The sequence below is a fragment of the Mobula birostris genome, chromosome 12, assembly GCF_030028105.1.
Source record: "Mobula birostris isolate sMobBir1 chromosome 12, sMobBir1.hap1, whole genome shotgun sequence".
NCBI classification, from domain to species: Eukaryota; Metazoa; Chordata; class Chondrichthyes; order Myliobatiformes; family Myliobatidae; genus Mobula; species Mobula birostris.
The window spans coordinates 46,577,357-46,598,683 of NC_092381.1; the positions used below are offsets into that span (position 1 = coordinate 46,577,357).

Here is a 21,327-nt window from a genome sequence, read left to right on the forward strand (position 1 = left end):
TTTAGAAAAAGAGGTATTTTTAATAGAAGTTTCAAGAAATTTTATTATTTTCATTTATATTGATCTCATTTTAATTTAAAAGGGGGAAACTGCAAAACAATTTGCACCAGATGATATATTCACCAAAAATATTACTCACTGATTTGTCATTTCAGAAAAGGAAAATTAAGTTTGCCTCCTGCTCAAGCTTAGTAAAAATAAAATACGGACAGTGTCAGGGTCTCGTAAGGGTTCCATTCCTAAGAATGGTCCAGTAACAGATTTAAAACCTAAATCAGAAGGGAATGTCAATGAAGGTCGACAAACATGAACATTTATTTACTATCTTATCATGCATTGTTACAATAATAGCCAGAATGTCCACATCCAATGGCGAGTTTTAATGGATTTAAAGAATCAAATGGACATATACCCTGTCAGTTTCCAAAGCAAATCTCCTCAGTGACCTCCCACATGAACTACAACTGCATTGCTAATTACTTTATTACTGCAAGGTACCAAGATGCAGTAAAAAAAACTTTGTTTCCATACCATCCATCAGGTCATTTCAAAACAAAAGTACGTTGACCTATTACAAAGAGAAAGGCAGTAACAATAAGAAACATAGTGTTACAACTACATGGAAAGTAGAGTGTGAGTAGACAATAATATACAAGGGTCATGACGAGGTAGATGGTGAACTCAAAGGGTCACCTTTATCATCTAGGATGTCTGTTCAACACTCAGGATTTCCATCCAAAACTCCTGAACAACAGTTTTCAAGCTTTTGCATCTTCTGCCTGATAAAAGGGTGGGGGAGAAGAGAGGATGTCCAGTGTGGGAATGCTCCCTGATTACATTGGCTGCTTTGCCAAGGCAGAAGAAAGCATACATAGTCAATCAATGGTGGCTGGTTTTAGTCATGGACTGAGCTTTACCCACAACTCTCTGCAATTTCTTGTCAATACAGTATATCTGTTTGGCTACCACAGGGAGGTTGTACTGAAATAATTTTCTTTGAAAATTGTCGTCTCCGGTAGAGCTCATGGAGTGAAGTCGTGTTCTTGACTTGCTCCATTACCTCTGAGTTTTTTCCTATGATCAGCTACATTTAAGCCAACCATTAAGGCACCGATCTTCATATTCCTTGCAACAAATTCTGTTTTTTGATATTTGGATGTTTTTAAGGTCTGCTATGTCTAAAAACGGGAAACATGGCAAACCTCCAGTTCAACCGAAAGCTGATCCTCCTCCGACTGAACCAGCGTTAACTTTGAAAGCTATATCGGATCTAAGTCAAACGGAAATTTCAACTACTATAACGGATCTGATTCCTGTGGAAATTTCATCTAAACTGGAGAGAATTCTTGATGTGATCGATAAAATGCAAACATCTATTACGGAACATCAGACTGCTATATCTAATTCTTCAAAAATGAACTCAAGATGGGGAAAATTGAAGAGACAATTACTAGAATGAAGAAAAAACTTGACTTTCTGACCTTTAAAAACTCGGACTTAGAATGCAGAATGCGACGACAGAATATTCGAATTATTGGTATTCGTGAAGCTGCTGAATCTGATGACCCTGTGGAGTTCTTTTCTCAACTTTTAAAAGATGCGTTCCCTACCTTATTTCCTGACCAACCACCACTATTGGATCGGGCTCACAGAGTCCCATTATATTCGTCTAAGTCAGATAAACCTCGGCATGTTATTCTACGATTTCATTATTTTCAAGACAAGGGGAAATTGCTTCGATTCGCTCGACCTAAAGGTTACATTGATTATTCACAACTTCGATTCTGACTGGTAGAGGATTTCAGTAAGCCAGTTCGGGATCAACGTGTCTGTTACAGATCTGTGATGTCGGAACTTTATAAGATGGATTTAAAACCAGTGTTGCTTTATCCTGCACGTTTGAAGATTCGTTTGCTTGATGGGTCTTCCCGTTTTTTCCACTCTCCAGCGGAAGCCCAGAGTTACCTTGATCAATTTTCGCCTTCAACATCTTAATCACAATTATTAAACCATCTCTGTTTGTTCGGAGGCAGTTAATCTGTTTTGTTTTTTTTTACTTTTTTTAAAACTTTTTTTGCTTTATATGAGGGCAGAAAAGTTTTTGTTTGGTTAATTAATATGGTTGCCAAATTTTTTTTCTAACTGCGTCACTCCTTTCTTTTTCCCTTGGGATTCTGGGTGGTTATTTCCTCTGCATCATTTTACGTATTTCCTTTGAGGCTTTAAATTTTGTAGTTTTCAAACGTACTTTTCGTAGTTTTCCTCGCTAGTCTATGTTAATTGTCTCATTTTCTTGTTTAACTACATGGTATGTTGTTGGTTAATGGGCTTCTTTATATTTACCTGTTTTTTTTGTATTATACCAGGTTTGCTTTAATCGGTGTACTTTTTTTAATTTCGCTACTGTTTTATAACTTTAGCTGATCCTCTTATATATACACTTTTTCTAGTGAGCATCTATCGGAAGTCATGGGGGTAGTTCTAGTGCTTGCTTCTTTCTGGCTGGTCTATCTTAGATTTAGCTTTGGGGGTTCGGGGAGGCGGTGGGAGGGGCTTCACTTTTTAGGTTTTTTTTTCTTGGGCTACTTATATTACCGAACTATTGGTCGCGTTATCCTTCCCGTTATCTCTTGTTTGTTCTGTTTCCTTTCCGGGTGCCTGGGTCGAACCTATTGTCAATCCTCCTCTTTTTGCAGGTTGACTTTAGGTTTTATGGAGTCTACTATTAATTTTGTCTCTTGGAATACTAACGCTCTTAATCATCCAATAAAAAGGAAAAAATTTTTTAAAGTATTCCGGAGACTTAAAGCACATGTTCTATTTTTATAAAAGACTCATGTGTGGAGGGGGGACAGATTACATTTTATCAAATTCTGGAAGAATCAACACTTCCATTTGAATTCCAACACTAAGATTCGAGGAGTTTCTATTTTTATAGATCCGTCAATCACTTTTGTACAACATGATATTATTTCTGATCCGAATGGCAGATTTTTATTGGTTAGTGGTTTACTCCTTAATAAAAAGGTAGCTTTGGTTAATGTTTACGCTCCCAACATGGACTGTCCGGAATTTTATAAATCATTATTTAATTTGTTCCCGAATTTGAATGAGTTTTCATACTTGTTTATCTCCATCTTTGGATCGTTCGGCTCCTTTACGGACCTTACCCAATAAATCTGCAACCTTGATTAACTCATTCCTTTTAGATTCCGGGTCGACGGACATTTGGCGTTTTTTGCATCCTCAGGAAAAAGATTTTTCTTTTTTTTCACATGTTCATCGTTCCTTTTCAAGAATTGATTATTTTTTTATTGACTCTCGTCTTATTTCTTCAGTGGTCAAATGTGAATATGACTCTATAACCATTTCGGATCATGCTCCACTTAAGCTTTCTATTAAAGTGTCGGCCAACACACAAGATAATAGACAATGGCGTTTTAATTCGCTGTTGCTTCAGGACTCGGATTTTGTTAACTTTATGAATGAACAGATTGATCTGTTTTTTACAATCAACTATATAGAAGATATTTCTATGAATACCCCTTGGGACACTTTTAAAGCTTATATTCGTGGTCAGATCATCTCATATTCTGCTGCTTTGAAGAGGTTGAAGGATGAGGAGCTAGTTATTGTAGACAAGATCAAGGAAATTGATAAGATACACGCTACAGCTTCCTCTGAGAACTTGTATAAACAAAGAACTGAACTTCAAATGGAACATAGTTTATTACTTTCGTCCTCGATTGCAAATCAATTAATGAAAACAAGTGAATTCTATATACATAGTGACAAAGTTGGTAAACTGTTGGCTAACCAGTTGAAGACTAACTATTCCAAATTTCAAATTAATCAGATTTATAATCAAAATGACCAACTGATATCTGATCAAGTTGAGATTAATCAATCCTTTTTTGATTTTTATTCCTCCTTATATCAATCAGAGTTTCCACGAGACTCTAAATATATGTATGACTTTTTAGATAACCTAGATTTCCCTAAGATTTCACATGATATATCTTCTATGCTTGACACTTCCTTTACCACTGATGAGATTAAGAAGGTTATTTTCTCTATGAGTCCAGGGAAAGCTCCTGATCCTGATGGGTTTACCGTGGAATTTTATAAATGTTTTGCATCTTCATTAATTCCTTGGTTATTCAGGGTTCTGGAGGCCTCACTAAAACTTGGTAAACTTCCTGAATCTTTCTATAGAGCTTCAATCTCTTTAATATTAAAGAAGGATAAGGATCCCGCTCAATGTGCATCTTATAGACCAATATCCTTATTAAATGTTGATTCTAAAATCTTTTCTAAATTATTAGCAAACAGATTAGAAAAAGCACTTCCTGTTATTATTTCCGAAGACCAAACGGATTTATTAAAGGTCATTACTCTTTTTATATCATTCGTACACTGTTAAACATTGTCTACACCCCCTCACAAAATGATCCTGAATACGTCATTTCCTTAGACGCTGAAAAAGCCTTCGACAGAGTCGAATGGTCTTACTTATTTAAGGTGCTTGAAATGTTCCATTTTAGCCCGAAATTCATACCCTGGATCAAACTGTTATATCATTCTCCTACGGCCTCGGTCCGTACTAACTCTTTAAGCTCACCTTTTTTTCCTCTTTTCCGAGGTACCAGACAAGGTTGTCCTCTTAGTCCTTTATTATTTGATATTGCATTAGAACCTCTTGCAATTGCCATTTGAGAATCTCCAAATATTATTGGGATAACTCGGGGTTTAAAGTCTCACAAGGTATCACTCTATGCTGTTATATATTTCTAATCCTCAAAAATCTATTCCTGCTGCTTTAGATCTATTAGCACAATTTAGTCTTTTTTGAGGTTATAAGTTAAATCTCGGTAAGAGTGAACTTTTTCCGATTAATAAGCAAGTCTCCTTATATCAGAATCTTCCGTTTAAATTGGTTAATAATCATTTTTCATATCTTGGGATTAAAGTTACCTGTAAACATAAAGATTTATTTAAGACTAATTTCCTACCCTTAATCGATCACATACTCAACTCTCATTTAAATGGTCTCCATTTTATTTAACTTTGATTGGCCGTATTAATGCTGTTAAGATGTTTATTCTTCCAAAATTCTTATATTCTTAAATTCAGGCACTACCGATTTTTGTTCCCAAATCCTTTTTTGATAAAGTTGACTCTAAAATTTCTTCATTTATTTGGCAAAATAAAAACCTGAGATTGGGTAAAAATACATCTACAGAAAGCTAAGAGAGATGGAGGTTTTGCATTACCTAACTTTAGATTCTATTATTGGGCAATTAATATTCGACATATGAAATTTTGGTTACTTCATCAAGATACACTATCCATTCCTAAATGGGTAGCATTGGAATTACAATCTGCTCAAGGTTATGCATTTGGCTCCATTTTAGGTTCTTCTCTTCCTTTTGATTTGAAACGCTGTAAACTGGTTTGTAACCCAATAGTTAAATATACCTTACGTATTTGGTTTCAATTCCGAAAATTTTTCGATCTCAATCAATTTGGGCTTGCAACTCCTATTTTAGGTAACATATTCTTCCATCCCTCTTCCACTGACCGTGCCTTTCAAATTTGGAAGACTAATGGTATTTCACAGTTTTTGGATTTATTTTTAGATGGTTCCCTTATGTCTTTTGAGCAATTATCTAACAAATATAACTTGCCAAGAATACATTTTTTTAGAAATCTCCAAGTTAGAAATTTCCTAAGTACTATACTCTCTTCCTTTCCGACGCTACCTCCTACATATATTTTAGACACTATAATTAACCTTAATCCATGTCAGAAAGGTGTAACGGCTATTATTTATAATACTATTATGAAACTTAGGAAAGCTCCATTTGATAAGATTAGGTCAGATTGGGAAAAGGAATTGGGTCTTATTATTCTGGTGGATGACTGGGTGCATATTTTACAACTAGTTAATACTTCCTCTATCTGTTCTAAACACTCCCTAATTCAATTTAAAGTTGTTCATAGAGCACATATGTCTAAAGATAAATTAGCTCGTTTTTACTCTCATATTAACTCTTTGTGTGACAGATGTCATGGAGAGATAGCTTCCTCATATGTTTTGGGCCTGTCCTACTCTGGAAACTTTTTGGAAAGATATTTTTAATATTATTTCAAAGGTATTGAACATAGATATTTCTCCCCATCCTATTACTGCTATCTTTGGATTACCTAAAATTTCCAGTAATCTTTCCCCTTCAGCCCACAGATTGATTGCATTTCTTACTTTAATGGCGAAAAGATGTATTTTACAACATTGGAAGGAGATTAAAGCCCCAACTACATTCTTTTGGTTTTCCCAGACGATACTATGCTTAAATCTGGAGAAAATTAGAAGTAATCTTTATGATTCTTCAGTTAAATTTGAACAGACTTGGAGATCTTTTATTCAACATTTTCATTTAATGTATTTTTTTTTCTTTCTCTGGCCATATCTTCATTCCCTTCTTGCTTTTTAACTGTTTTTAATGGAGGTCGGGTTGAGGACGTGATTGTTTTAAGTTGTTAACTCTACTTGATACCTAGTTAGCCCATTGCTTTGCTTTGCTTTTTAGTTTAGTTGCATGGTGGATTTTTTTTGGGGGTTTTTTTCCTTATTGATATGTTTGAAAATTAGTATACTATTATATTACCTGGTTATTTTATATCTAAACTGCACTGTTTGTACTAATTTTTTTTGTATTAATATCTTTTGTAAAGTTATATTGCAACTGTGTATCAGTGCCTATATGGTTTACCTTTTGTGTACTAATTCAATAAAAAGATTTAAAAAGAAAGAAAATTGTTGTCTTTTAAATTAACTAGTTGCTACTTCTATTCCACAACTCCGTAACATGTTTGCATTTAAGTAACTTTCCCATCTGTAAAAATCCTTTAAAAATTTACAGGAGAATTTGCACCATCATATTCCTGTAAATCATGTCTTCTGTAACATGGGAATGCCTTTGCATGCAAGATCACGAGACCGCATTTGATGGCCTGAATATCCCCATACACTTCAATAATCATCCTATGTAATCACTCCATGAAATGTGATAAATACATAATGGGGCTCTCTATCATCATCAATGTTAGATGTTTTCCTACCCCTCCCCCATCAACCCAAGCTCCTTTAAATTGGTGTGTGGTATCTACCTATCCTCACAGGGATCAAGGAGAAAGTCACAAGAAAATAACAAAGTACCCATATTCATTTTGACAATACGTTAACTACTTTCAGTGAACACTTAAAAAAATTGAAGTTCATAACTTAATACACTGAACGCTACCAATTCTACTGGAAGATTACAGGCATTACCGCAATATCAACCTGTATGGATTATTGTTTACTTTATTCTATTTTAGAAGCAAAGGCAAATTGTAAGGAAAAAAATACATTGCAGTAACACAAGATTAAAAACAATTAATAATTCAATAATTAGAATTGTACACTTTGAATAAAGGCAAAGGTACTAAAGCAAACTCTTAAATAAATATATTAAATACTTCATACAAATTAACCAAAATAATTTCACTATTTTCACTAGTTCTGTAACTGGAAAAAACCATAAGTATTTTTCCCATACTTGTCACAACTCATTATCAGCAATTATTACTTCTACATGCTATAAAGCTAGGGAACCCACATAGATGAAGTGATCATCTTCAAATCCTATTACAGGTTCACAACCCCTTATTAGAAATTCTGAAATCCAAAAAGCTCTGAAAACCAGTTTTTTTCCGCCAACAACTGATGTCACTCAAGTGTGACGTGGCAGCACTAGCAGAAGCCGCCAGACGTCAGTTGTACCAGCACTCATACTGGTTACACGTGCATTTGCTGTTCGCTGGTATTTTGTCTTCACTGTTGACTTTGTGTTTAATTTCACTGTGAAAATGTCAAAAAGAGCTGCAGATTCCCCTAAAAGAGAAGGAAGCATCTATCATTATCAATAATGCAGAAAGTGGAGTTATTGCAGAAGCTTGATCGTGGTGTGTCTGTGCGGCATCTTATTGAAGAATATGGTGTCGGAACTACCACTGTATACAATTTAAAGAAACAGAAAGACAAAATACTGAGGTTTTATAGCAACAGTGACGTTATACATTTATTCCAGTACGTCAATTACCATGTGTTTGATTCCGTTCGCTTGAAGCTGTATATTTTGTTTTACTGAATGATTTTTTCGTCATTATTCCCTAAACAATACAGGATAACTATTTACATAGCCTTTACATTGTATTAGGTATTATAAGTAATCTAAAGATGGTTTAAAGTATACGGAAGGATGTGCGTAGGTCTGGAGTTCCGCTAGGTCCTAAAGTCCACTGCACGGAGACAGGTTAAGTAAGGGACTTGAGCATACTTGTTTTTTGGTATCCGTTGGGGGGGGGGGGGGTCCACAGAACCAATAAGGAGGGATTCTGAAATCGGAAAAATTCTGAATTCCGAAATGCAACTGGCCCCAAGGATTTTGGATAAGGAATTATCAGAACCAGGGGTCACAGTTTGAGGATAAAGGGGAAGCCTTTTAGGACCGAGATTAGGAAAAACTTCTTCACACAGAGAGTGGTGAATCTGTGGAATTCTCTGCCACAGGAAACAGTTGCCAGTTCATTGGCTATATTTAAGAGGGAGTTAGATATGGCCCTTGTGGCTACGGGGATCAGGGGGTATGGAGGGAAGGCTGGGACAGGGTTCTGAGTTGGATGATCAGCCATGATCATAATAAATGGCGGTGCAGGCTCGAAGGGCCGAATGGCCTACTCCTGCACCTATTTTCTATGTTTCTATGGATTACCAATGGATACCATTTAACTTTCATTTTCTCCAATGAAAAAATATGGAGAAAAATCTTATTTTCAATGGTTGTTAGGAAACAAACTCAATTTTGTATTTCAGAAAACAAATGCTTTTGAAGTTTAAAATATGGCTTTAAGACTGCATTCAGGAAATAAAAACAGACAATGTTGGAAAAACCAGCAAGTCCAGCAGTTTCTGTGGCAGGATTAACATTTTAAATTGAAAACAATTTGTTTGAACTAGGTAAGGCAGAAAACATATTCCTTTGTGTTCTCTTTCTCTCTAACTCACTCAAACCGTCAACCAGATAATTTAAACAGCTTATCCCCATGGCAAGCTTGACTTCACCACATCGGACACGTTCTTTATTCCCTTAACTTCTCTGGAATTTAAAACTTTATGCTTTTTTCCAGTTCTGATGAAAAGTCTTCAATCTGAATGCACTACTGTTTCCTAATCTGCAAATGGTGCTTCACTTAAATCTGTGCTTCCATGTATTGTTTTTATTTCAGGTCCCATATATTTAGCTATGTTATACAAATAAGCCTCCACAAATCTTTAACTACAAATTAATTTTATGTCAGGCATCTTGTCAGTAAATTTGAAATGAAGTAAAAATTACTTCTGCTGTGTTAAATGAACATTCTCAAAAGCTTAAATGAGAATTCAAAATTGCAAACATTCTCAAAACTGCATATTTAAATTGCATCTCATCAATTTTATTGATAGATTATGGCCAAATCAATTAAAATATAAAAGACAGAAGTAAAACCAGAAAACCATATGCATACATGCTTCTATGAAATAGCACCACCTCCATCGCAAATTGCAGCCCCATTTTGCATCTTACAATAATAAGACCATAAGAGCAGAATTAGGCTATTTGACCCATCCAGTCTGCTCCGTCATTCAATCATGGCTGATCCTTTTACCCCTCCTAAGCCTCACTTCCCGGGCTTCTCACCGCAACATAAAACATAGAAATATACAGCACATTACAGGCCCTTCGGCCCACAATGTTGTGCTGACCATGTAACTTACTCTAGAAACTGCCTAGAATTTCCCTGCTGCATAGCCCTCTATTTTTCTAAGCTCGTGTACCTACTTAAGAGTCTCTTAAAAAGGTCCTACTGTATCCACCACTACCATCGCTGGCAGCGCATTTCACTCACCACTCTGCGTGAAAAACTTACCTCTGATATCCCCCTCGTACCTACTTCCAAGCACCTAAAACTATGTGCCCTCCTGTTAGCCATTCAGTCCTGGGAAAAAGCCACTGGCTACTCACACGATCAATACCTCTCATCATGTTATACACCTCTATCGGGTCACCTCTCATCCTTCACCGCTCCAAAGAGAAAAGGCCAAGTTCACTCAACCTGTTCTCAAAAGGCACACTCTCTAATCCAGGCAACATCCTTGTAAATCTTCTCTGCACTTTCTATAGTATCTACATCCTTCCTGTAGTGAGGTGACCAGAAATGAACACAGCACTCTAAGTGGGGTCTAACTAAGGTCTTATATAACTTTACCACTACCTCATGGCTCTTGAACTCAGTCCCATGGTTGATGAAGGCCATCACACCATACACCTTCTTAACAACACTGTCAACCTGCGCAGCAGCTTTGTGTGTCCCATGGACACGGACTCCAAGATCTCGCTGTTCCTCCACACTGCCAAGAGACTTACCATTAATATCATATTAGGTCTTTAAATTTGACCTACCAAAATGAACTACTTCACACTTACCTTGTTTGAGCTCCATCTGCCACTGCTCTAGCCCAGTTCTGCATCCTATCGATGTCCTGCTGTAACCTCTGACAGCCCTTCACACTATCCACAACACCCCCAACTTTTGTGTCATCAGCAAACTTACTAAACCACCCTTCCTCATTCATTTATAAAAATCACAAAGAAGAGGGGTCCCAGAACAGATTCCTGCAGAACACTGCTGGTCACTGACCTCCATGCAGAATACAAACCATCTACAAGCATCCTCTGCCTTTTTTGGGCAAGTCAATTCTGGATCCACAAAGTAAGGTATCCTTGGATCCCTTGCCTCATTACTTTCTGAATGAGCCTTGCATGGGAAACCTTATCAAATGCCTTAGTAAAATCCATATGTACTACATCCACTGCTCTACCTTCTATGCATTTTGTTACATCCTTAAAGAATTCAATTGGGCTCATAAGGCACAACCTGCCCTTGACAAAGCCATGCTGACTATCCCTAATCAGATTATGTCTCTCCAAATGCTCATAAATCCTGCCTCTCAGGATCTTCAACAACTTGCCCACCACTGAAGTAAAGCTCACTGGTCTATAATTTCCTGGGTTAGCTCTGTTCCCTTTCTTGAACAAGGGAACAACATTTGCAACCTTCCAATCCTCTGACACTTCTCCCATTCCTATTGATGTTGCAAAGATCATCGCCAGAGACTCAGCAATCTCCTCCCTCACTTCCCACAGTAACCTGGGGTATATTTCATCCGGTCCTGGTGACTTATCAAACCTAATACCTTTCAACTATTCCAGCACATCCTTTTTCTTATGTCTATACACCTCTTATGCTTTTCAGTCCATTGTAAGTCATCTCCACAATTGCCAAGGTCCTTTCCCTGGTGAATACTGAAGCAAAGAACTCATTAAGTTTCTCTGTTACCTCCTCCAGCTCCATTCACGTTTTCACTTATGCACATGATTGGTCCTATTCTCACACAGCTCATCCTCTTGCTCTTCACATACTTGCCTTGGGGTTTTCCTTAATCCTGCTCACCAAGGCCTTTTCACAGCCCCTTCTAGCTCTCCTAATTTCATTCTTGAGCTCCCTCGTTGCACCCTTGTAATTTTCTAGAGCTCTAACAGTACTTAGTTTCTTGAACCTTTCGTAAGCTTTTCTTTTCTGAACTAGATTTTCTACATCCTTGGTACACCATGGTTCTTTACCCTACCATCCTTTCCCTGCCTCAATGGAAAATACCTATGCAGAACACCATGCAAATGTTCCCTGAACATTTCCACATTTCTGCATTGTATTTCCCTGAGAATATCTGCTCCCAATTTATGTTCCCAACTTCCTGCCTCATAGTATCATATTTCCCCTTATTCCAATTAAATGTTTTCCCAAATTGTCTACACCAATTAAAGGAGATAGAGTTGTGATCACTACCTCCAAAATGCTCTCCCACCAAGAGATGTGACACCTGACCAGGTTCATTTCCCAATACCAAATCAAGTACAGCCTCTCCTCTAGTTGGCATATCTACACATTGTGTCAGGAAAACTTCCTGAACACACCTAACAAACTCCATCCCATCTAACCCCTTGCTATAAAGAGATGCCAAACAAAATTAGGAAAGCTAAAACCACCCATCAAAACAACCCTACATCCTGCTGTGTCCAATCAAGAACATGCTCTGCCTTAAATACACTCAACAACTTGGCCTCCACAGCTACCTGTGGTAATAACTTCCACAATTCAACACCCTCTGGCTAAAGAAATTTCTCCACATCTGTTTAAATGGATGCTCCCCTATCCTGAGGCTGTGCCCTCTTTCCTACACTTTCCCACCATGGGAAACATCCTTACCACTCTGTCTACGCCTTTCAACATTCAAAAGGTTTCAATGAGATTCCCCCCCCCCCCTTATTCTTCTAAATTCCAGCAAGTACAGACCCAGACCATCAAATGTTCCTCGTATGATAACCCTTTCATTCCTGGAATCATCCTTGTGAACCTCCTCTGAACCCTCTCCACGCCAGCACCTCGATTCTTAGATGAGGAGCCCAAAACCGTTCACAATACTCAAGGTGAGGCCTCACCAGTGCCTTATAAAGCCTCAGCATCACATCCCTGCTCTTGTATTCTGGACCTCTTGAAATGAATGCTAACATTGCATTTGCCTTCATCACCACCAACTCAACCTGCAAGTTAATCTTTAGGGTGTTCTGTACAAGGACTCCCAAGTCCCTTTGTATCTCAGACTTCTGGATTTTCTGCCCGTCTAGAAAATAGTTTGCACACTTATTTCTACTACCTAAGTGCATGAGCATACACTTCCAACATTGTATTTCATTTGCCAGTTTCTTGCCCATTCTCCTAATCTGTTTAAGTCCTTCTGCAACCTTCCTGTTTCTGCAACACTACCCACCCCTCCACCAATCTACGTATCATCTGCAAATTTGGCAACAAAGCCACTTATTATATATATATATATATATATATATATATATATATATATATATACATACACACACACACAGTCAATGGCAGCCAACCAAAAAAGGATCCTTCTATTCCCCACTCACTGCCTCCTACCAATCAGTCAATGCGCTAACCATGCCAGTAGCTTTCCTGTAATACCATGAGCTTTTAACTTGGTAAGTAGCTTCATGTGCGGCAACAGGTCTTCTGAAAGTCCAAATATACAACATCCACTGCATCTCTTTTATCTATCCTACTTGTAATCTCAAAAGAATTCCAACAGGTTCATCAGGCAAGATTTTCCCTTAAGGAAACCATGCTGACTTTGTCCCATCTTGTCCTGCGTCACCAAGTACTCCATATCTTCATCCTTAACAACTGACTCCAACATCTTTCCAACCACTGAGGTCAGACTAACTGATCTATAATTTCCTTTCTGTTGCGTTCCTCCTTTGTAAAGAGTGGAGTGACATTTTGAATTATCCAGTCCTCTGGCACTATGCCAGAGTCCAATGATTTTTGAAAGATCATAACTAATGCCTCCAAAACCTCTAACGCTAGCTACCTCTTTCGGAACCTGAGGGTGCAATTTATTTGGTGGGTGACTTACGTACCTTGGATCTTTCAGCTTTTTAAGCACCTCTCCCTTGTAATAGTAACTGCTGGTGTCTTCCACAGTAAATACTGATGCAAAATACTCATTTATTTCAACTGCTATCTCCTTGTCCCGTTATTATTTCTCTGGCCTCATTTTCTACGGTCCTATATCCACTTCTATTTTTTTTTTTTTACGTACTTGAAAAAGCTTTTACTATCCACTTTGATTTTGTTTATTAGCTTACTCTCCTATTTCATCTTTTCCCTAATGATTATTTTAGTTGCTTGCTGTAGGTTTTTAAAAGCTTCCCAATACGCTCTTCCCACTAATTTTTGCTTTGTTATATGCCCCCTCTTTTGTTTTTACATTTGCTTTGACTTCCCTCGTCAGCCACGTTCATACTATTTTGCCATTTGAGTATTTATCGTTTTTGGAATACATCTGTCCTGCACCTTCATTTTTCCCCCAGAAACTCACGCCATTGCTGCTCTGTTGACATCCCTGCCAGCAGCTCCTTCCAATTTACTTTAGCCAACTCCTCTCTCATACCACTGCTACGTCAGACTTTACTTTCTCCCTACCAAATTTCAAGTTGAACTCAATCATACTGTGATCACTGGCTCCTTTCTTTTTCAATCTTTTTATTAATTTCATAGAATGAAAACATAACAAAGCAAAAATACAAGTAGTAGGAGATAGATTGTTACATTTAAAATGAGTAATTGTAAAACCAAATAGTAAAAATTGACGAAGCTCCCAACCGTGTAGAATAATAATGAATAATACAAAGCAAAAAAAAACTGAAGAAAAATCATGAAAAAGGAAAAAAAAAAAAAAAAAACAAACCCCATCCCAAAAAAAAAACTAAACAGAATTAGTCAACTAAACTAAAAGACTTGGGCAATACTAACAACTTGAAAATAGGAAAGAAGAAAACCTTAGTGTCGACGACTCCATTCCTCTCAACCAATAGTACAGAGAAATAAAACAAGTTTGGAAATGGTCAAATTACATCAAATGAAAATGCTGAATGAATGGCCTCCAAGTTTTTTCAAATCTAATGGAAGGGTCATAAACCGCACTTCTAATTTTTTCCAAATTCAAACACACCATAGTTTGTGAAAACCAATGAAATACCGTAGGAGGGTTAATCTCTTTCCAATTCAGCAAAATGGATCTTCTAGCCATTAGAGTAAGAAATGCAATCATCCTATGTGCTGAAGAGGTTAGATAATTTGAATCTATCATTGGTAATCCAAAGATAGCAGTAATTGGATGAGGTTGTAAGTCTATATTCAAAACCGTTGAAATAATGTCAAAAATGTCTTTCCAATATTTTTCCAACAAAGGACATGACCAAAACATGTGAGTTAAAGAAGCTATCTCGGAATGACATCTATCACATATTGGATTAATATAAGAATAATAATGAGATAGTTTATCTTTGGACATATGAGCCCTGTGCACTACTTTAAACTGTATCAACACATGTTTAGCACATATGGAGGATAAATTAACCAACTGAAGAATTTTCACTGGCTCCTAAGGGCTCTTTTACCTTAAGCTCCCTAATCACCTCCAATTCATTACATAACACCCAATCCAGTATAGCTGATCCCCTAGTAGGCTCAAAGTCAAACTGCTTTAAAAAGCCATCTTGTAGGCATTCAACAAACTCACTCACTTGGGATCCATAACCAACCTGATGAAATGGTTGAAATCTCCCATGACTATCATAGCATTACCTTTTTTAAACGCTTTTCTATTCCCTGTTGTAATCTATTGTCCACATCCCAACCACTGTTGGGAGGCCTGTATATAACTGCCATCAGGGTACTTTTGCCTTTGCAGTTTCTTAACTCAACCCACAAGGATTCAACATCTTCCGATCCTATATCTACTGACGATGCAATTCTTTACCAGCAGAGCCATGCTGCCCCCTCTGCCTACCTTCCTATTCCTCCGATACAACTTGTAACCTTGGGCATTTTGCTCCCAACTATAACCACCCTTCAGCCATGATTCAGTGATGACCACAACATCCTAGCCAACATTCTATAATAGTGCAACAAGATCATCCACCTTATTTCTTATACTCTGCATTGAGATCTAACACTATGAGTACTGTATTTGCTACACTTTTTGAATCTGCATCCCCAATGCACCGATATTCACCTTGCTAGCTGCAATTGTCCTGTCATCTACTTGCCTTTCCTGACATTCTGACTGCATGCTATCTTTGCTTTTCTACCATTTATCCTATCCCTGAATTCCCACCCGCCCCTGTCAAATTAGTTGAAACCCTCCCCAACAGCTCTTACAAGAACATTGGTTCCCTTCAGGTTCAGGTGCAACTTGTCACTTTTGAACAGGTCATACCTCCCCCAAAAGCGATCCCAATGATCCAAGAACCTGAAGCCCTGCCCCCTGCACCAGCTTCTCAGCCACACATTAATTTGCCAAATCATCCTGTTTCTACCCTCGCTGGCACATGGCACAGGCAGCAATCCAGAAATTATTACCCAGGAGGTCCTGCTTCTCAGCTTTCTACCTAGCTCTCTAAATTCTCTTTTCAGGACCTTTTTGCTTTTCCTTCCAATGTCAATGGTACCAATAAGTACCAAGACATCTAGCTGCTCTCTCTCTCTCTCCCCAGAATGTGGATGCAATCCGAATAGTCCCTGACTCTGGCACCTGGGAGGCAACATACCATCCGGGTGTCCCATTCATGTCCACAGAATCTCCTGTCTGTTCCCAACTACCTGGCATATCCTAAGATACAAGTGGTTTTATATGGAGCAAAGCATTTCTGTAAGATCATGACCCAGGAAGCTATGTGAGAAAAGGTGAGAAACTGCTCGGAAGTTCAGCAGTCTAATGAACAAGGAGGCAATTAAAAGAGAGAGAGAGAGAGTACGGCGCGAGCTGAAACACAAGCTGGGAAGTCACCATGGTAACAGCTCAGAGTGGTTGAGCTAACGGACGCTGGAATTTTGGATGGATTATAAAAAGTTGATCCTTCAGTCTGATAACTGCAGAGGAGACACGACACGAGAGAACTGCGGAAGCTATCCAAGAAACCACTGGTGGAGTTTAAGACCACCACGAGGGTGGAGGCAACGGACAGATTAATTTCGACCTGTGATTACCAGTGCGGGTAAGAGCTTGCCTGTGGGGGTCTGCTGGTGGTGAACCAATGCCATGGGTTAGTAGACCGTTCCCTAGAAGGGGCTCTGTCCATCTGTGTCTGTGTGGGGGTCACACAAAGTGACTCTGAAGACTTCGGAAGCAAGAACAACTAAAGCTGCCAACTTGAACATCAACTCAATTAACCCTCTCTCTCTCTCCATCAATTCAACTCGATGTAACACAAAGTGATCTGAACTGCTTAAACTTACCTGACACGGTAAGACTGATATCTACCTCCTGGACTATTATTTTTTGTATCCACACACACATTTACAGATATATATATAAATAAGAGAGAGAGAGAGAGAAGTTATATATATGTGTGTGTGTGTGTGTATGTGTGTATATATATATATATATATACACACACACACACACACATACACACACACACACACACACATATACATACACACACACACATACATACATATACATAAATAAGTAATAGTTTATAACCTGTGTTGTATTATTTGGTTTAATGATATTGATTTCTAATAGTAATAAATATAGTCTTAATTTATAGTAAACCAGACTCCAGGTGTGTTCCATTTCTGCTGGTCCTTTTCAACGTCACGGGGTTCGTGACAGCTAGTATTCTAACTTTGATTGCATGCCTGATGCTCAACATATGAACTAGCTATTATACAAACACTAAGATAGTTAACAACTTATACTTCTGATGAAACACTACTTGCAATTTAGCACGGAATATGCAAAAAAAATTAATATTTTCCGCACAAGCATCACCTAGCTGAATGCAAAAAGTAGCTAAAGGGGATTGTTTGTATATTTTTGATCCTATTCCTATATTCTTATGGAGAGAGGAAGTTGTAACTGGTGTACAACTGGAGCAGATTATAAAGATGGCTAAGAGTTAGGGCATGAAAGAATATAACAATGAAAATTTTAAATTGGAAGTTTCAAAAAGACCAATACCAGGGTGTTGGATGAGTAAGATATATCACATCTTAGGGTAAACTACAATTTATATGGAGTGGATAACTGGAGTACAACCAGAAAAACAACATGGAAAAGTCATCTGCATATCAGAGAAAAGCAGAGAATGGATTTTCATAAACAGAAAGACTAAGCAGTAGAGCTAGATAAGGATAATGAAAAAATAGTCTTGTCCTTCATAATCTCTTCCAATAACTTTCCTATCACTGGTACAAGATTTTAAAATCAACACATCCAAGCCTGTTTCAGACTGAAAATCAATAAGGGGTCACAACTGACAGTGCAGAAGTGGAAGTTTGTGCCATTAATTTACAAGTGAAAGGTAATCTCCTTGTATCTGGATAACATAGAAGGGAGTAATAAGATTCTGGGAGGACTTTCAAGCTAACTGTACAGCTGGATATCCCAAAGCACTCTTGGCAGAAATGAATATTCCTTTCTATTGAGTTCATCTCATTTGGTCCTGCATTTAAATTAAATTCCTACACTTAATTGTACTAAGCTAATTACAAAGTTTTACTGCTAATATGCAAAGACTCATTAGTGTGACATTAATGCACACGTTTTAAAAATTCCACTTGATTACCCAATGTCTGCAGCAATTTTTTTCCCCAAAATTAACTGCAAGGAATCAAGTGGCATTTATTGCATTGATTTATGCAAGATGGTCTAAAATTCATTTAGTAAACATTTGCCATTTCCTGAACATTTCCTCGTATCCCATTGCAGACACTGAAGTATATAATCTGGGCGGTCAAACTAACGTCTGTTGAAGTAACAATCCAAAGTTCATCTGCAATCGCAAAGTAGACAACATATCACAACATTGTTTGAGTACAAGCAGGAAACTTCTTCATATTCAGGACCGCCCCTGCAAGGTTCCATTCCTATAAATTGTTCATAATCTGCACAACTTGCAAATCAAAAATCTGGTCTCAAAACAAGTTCCCAGTAAATTCATATTACCAGTTTCTCAAATACTCATATGTATCAACTGCGCAAGTCAGGCATTCACAAACTGGGGAAAGTCTGGTAACGTGATCGGAATTTACCCCTCAAATCGTATTACTAATGTAAATTCTATGCAGGACTCAGCTGCAATATTGTAAAGTATCTAATTAGTTCAAATGTATTTTACATACTAACAGTTATAATTCAAAATTCCTTGTTCGTTTAAAAACACATCAAACTCGGTCACTTACTAGTTTTGAAATATCTACTTAAAATCAAAATCTTTATCTTATAAACTCATCTTATTTAAACTTAGGCTATCCAGCTCATGCGAAATTAACTTCACGACCCTCTAAAATTCATATTTTCTACGAAGTAGTCCGATTAGTTTTACATGCACAATGCTCCAAACTACCACAATAATAATCTGTTTTGGTCATAAAACCAATACTACAAAGTCTGTCTCTTTTCAGCAATAACTCGGAAAAAGACAATAGCAATCTTAGCAAATAATACGCTTAACATTTCAATGTCGGGATACAAAACTTGACCAAAAAAACACAAATCATGATTTGTGTGTTTTGTTTTCGGATCTACTGTGCTCAATCTTTAAAGCAGAGAACCTCATGCTTCAGTCAACCAAATCCCAGAACTATAGTCGAAGCTGCTTGGAGAATTTTACTCAATCTATAAGATACCCATTGAATCCTATCACTGATTTCTTTATTTGTTTTATACCCAAAAATTCTCGAGCAATCTCGAACTTTGTTTGCTAGTTACAGCAGGAAGTATACGGTGAATAATGAGAAAACTTATAACAAGATTCTGCGGCACATTTAAGGCGAAAAAAATGCTCAGCAAATCCGTACTTGGAAAATGCCAATGAAACCTGCATTTTCTCAGAAGAAACAGAGTATACTTTACAAATGAAAATAGCATTTACAAGTATTTTCGTCAATTAAAAGTCGTGGGCCATTTACAGCCGCTTTGCTACAAGATCCACGGCACGTCTTACATCCTTCAAAATAATTCATTGGTTTACTTTAATCTGTGTGCCTGGTCGGTTCACTCAACGATTACGCACCCTCTAAAACAAGACGGAATGGTAATACGGGGGGCGGGGAGGGGGGGTAATTTCTCCATTGCGACGGCCTGGGCCTACTCGAACCATCAGAGTATGTGCTTCACAAGCAGACGTCGGTACAAGGCAGCCGCATTCTCCACAAAGCCCCCAGGCCGGAGGCACACCAACCAACCCTTACCATATAAACCGTCACGTCGCTGTCAGCGATTTCTTCTTGCCCGGGACAGGCTCATCGCTTCCAACGCAATTCGAAGATGTCGCCGACCACACGCTTTCGTCGCTTTTATTCGCTCTGCGTCTTAATGCCTGGGATCCGCAGCAATTCCTGCTCCGCCGTCGATAGCCACTCAACAGTCATCCATCACGCGCTTGACGTTTGGAAAATACGAGCACAATCCCTCCAACTGCCAATCGCGCTGCGCAATCCAACCTAGCCAATCCCCCGCCTCCTCTCCAGCAACGCCTTCGCACTCCCAACAATCCACCAGTAGCAATCTTGGAAATAATCACTGCCGAGCAATGACACGTCGGGGAGAAAATACCTAACTCCAATTGGATTATAATTTACCTGCAATAGGAACAGCCAATCAAATCCACATTCTTGGACAAAGCGCTTCAAATGAAGGAATAAAAGAGTTGCAAAATCTCGAAGCTGTAATATGTTACGAGCATCGAAACTAGGTGCAGTTGTTCCCAGTCTTTACTTTCTGTCTGTTAACAAGTTCTCAAACTATGCATCCTAATTCCAAGTGCTCTAAACTTGTTGACGAATTCCCTGAGCAGAATCTTATGAAAAGACTTTCTGAAAAATAAAGTGATAAAGGGACTCGGCCCGAAATGCCGACTGTTTATTTCTCTCCATAGGTGCTACCCAACCTGCTCAGTTCCTGCAGATTTCTGTCATTTGTATTCCCTCGTGTCAAAGTTCAAAATAAATGCATTATCAATGTACACATATGTCTCCATATGCAACCCTTGATGTTGAATAAATAAGCAATAAATATCAAGAACGAGATGAAGAGTCCTTGAAAGTGAGTCCTTAAGTTGTGAGAGTAGTCCTGTGATAGCTGAATGAAATTTTCCTTCTGTGGTTCAAGATCCTGATAGTTGAGGAATAATAACAGTTCCTGATCCTGGTGGTGAGGGTCCTGAGGCTCCTGTACCTTCTTCCTGATAGCAGCAGCGGGAGGAGAGCATGGCCTGGGTAGTTGGGGGGGGGGGGGTCTTTGATAATGGATGCTACAACACCACCACTCCATGTAGATGTACTCAGTGGCGGGGAGGGCTTTACCAGTGATGGACTAGGCAATATCCACGACTTTTTGAAGAATCTTCCATTCAAGGGCATTGGTGTTTCCATACCAGACCATGACGCAACTAGTCAATATACTCCCCACCACACATACATAGAAGTTTGTCAAAGGCTAATATGTACTGCCAAATCCTTGAAAAGCTGATGAATAAGGACACTGCCAGGCTTTCTTCGCAATTACACTTATGTTCTGAGCTCAGGACAGATCCT

General features: G+C 38.2%; 1 protein-coding gene across 2 annotated transcripts in view; it reads right to left on the minus strand.

Annotated features, from left to right (window-relative positions):
- zfyve9a (zinc finger, FYVE domain containing 9a) overlaps nt 1–20,189 on the minus strand; it is a 157,789-nt gene extending 137,600 nt beyond the window's left edge. The window contains exon 1 of one of the 2 annotated variants that reach the window (XM_072273740.1): nt 19,984–20,185. The gene's annotated coding sequence lies outside the window, so the exon portion shown is untranslated. Of the gene's footprint in view, nt 1–19,983 lie in introns of both variants that reach the window. The other variant, XM_072273741.1, reaches the window with a different exon arrangement.
- Nucleotides 20,190–21,327: the final 1,138 nt, after the last annotated feature.